This window comes from Otolemur garnettii, unplaced genomic scaffold (assembly GCF_000181295.1).
Source record: "Otolemur garnettii isolate 467f Iridium unplaced genomic scaffold, OtoGar3 scaffold00190, whole genome shotgun sequence".
In the NCBI taxonomy this organism is placed as follows: Eukaryota; Metazoa; Chordata; class Mammalia; order Primates; family Galagidae; genus Otolemur; species Otolemur garnettii.
The window spans coordinates 1,908,459-1,910,312 of NW_003852585.1; positions in this window are offsets into that span (position 1 = coordinate 1,908,459).

A 1,854-nucleotide genomic window follows, 5' to 3' on the forward strand; every position below is an offset into this window, starting at 1 on the left:
ATTCCATTAAAAGGAGCAATCTGGTGACGATGTGGAAACCTTAATAGTGGTCTTGCTGCAAGAAACTAAGGGGCCAAGAGGCCTCAACTTGAGAGTCTCTTTAGAACTTAATGTTTGCTTTATCAAAGTTCACTTAGCTAAACAGCTTCCCCACTTGTTTTACCTACTGTGTGAACACATACAAAAGTCACCCTCTTCCAGTTTTTGTCTTTCCCTACTTGGTTTGCCTAGTTAGTAGAGGAGCATCACTTTAAGAAATTGCTCCCTTGTGACTATAAGCCGAATTTCTCTTCTGTATTTGACAATGCTCGCCAGAGTTCCAAAATCTTATCTGGGTATTGTGTATGGGGAAGCAGGAGCTTTAGCCTAGAATGGCAAACAACGGGTATGGCTAAAGCAGAAGGGGCAATTCTGGAACAAGAGCCTCTGGGCAAACCTCATGACCAAGTTTCCAAATTAGTGGTCATTTTCTAGAAGTAGATAAGCACATTCAGGACAAACAGTTCTGATATGAAAGGGAATGGCTGTGAGTACACAGAGATCGGGCTTTGACCATAACCGTGACTTATACCCATCTGGGACTTGACAGGGTGCAGAGGACAGTCTCCAGACATGCAAAGTTTCAAATAGTAATTTTAAAGAAAATGTTTTCTCTTAAAATTAGTACCATAAAACACTCCACTTCAGAGTCCCAAACATACACATCCAAGTATTTGTTGGGCAACAGTAGTGCACAGTCCCAATGTAGTGCTACCGATAGCCTTCATTGCTACTATAAAGATATATGTACATACCAGCCTTCAGAGTGGTAGCTAACATCACCACTTGCCACTGTGGCCATCTCTTCTCATCCCACCTTGGATAAAACGTTACACCATCCACTAACATAAGCACTGAAACACAAACTACTTCCAGTTTAGGAAGATTGACAAGCTCCGTCTCCAATGAGCACACATTAGTAGGCTATCCTACTTTTTCCTTTAGCGCCGATTCCATCAGCCTGCTTTATAGCTCAGGTGACCCAAGATGGAGCCCACAATCTCCCTTGGGGGTGTTTGGTGTTTTGGAGAAAAGTGAGAGGAAAAAAATAGATCATCCCCTACCCTTTCACCTCCTCCCCTTTCTACTAATTGGGTTCCAGGAGACAGAAGTAGGTTCCAGTATAATTACTAGGTGGTGGGCAAAAACAGAAAAATAAGGCCTCGGTTTGTAACCTGCCACATACACACTCTGATGTTTCTGCAGTTTAGTAACGCATCTGGCCCCAAAATAGGGGCATAGAGGTGGGAAGCAAAAAACTCAAAAGCCTAGGCAGCCTCTCTTAACCACCTACCTTCCTGAACTTCTGAAGGCTAGAGAACCTTGTCCTCATTTTCTTAGCTCCTACATTCAACAGTTTATCTTAATGCCACTCAGATGCCAATGAAATCATGCAGTAGTTTCAAGTAGCCCTCTCCATCTCAGCCCCAAGTAAGCTAGAAAGGTTGGAAAGAGAAGTTTCCTTATGTACAGAAAGGCTAGTCTCCAAACACAACGGAGTGGGAGTTGTTTCACTGCTAACACTGCAGTGAGTCAGAAATTTAGGCTGTTATAACAGAGAACGGTTTTAAAAATGTAATACTGTTTATTTAACTTCAAAAACATTTCAGCATTCTAAACATACAAAAAATAACAGAACGTTGCAAATGTGTTTAAGTACAGAAGGTTCTTGAACTTTCATTGATGCAGTGGCTCTTCCGCTTGCCGCTTTGCCAACAATGAAGAGTTCTACGGTTTGTTTTAAAACAAACAGTTTAAAAACTACCGCACTTAACTAAAAAAAAAATCCAAACACTTCTCATGCCAGCTGACCCC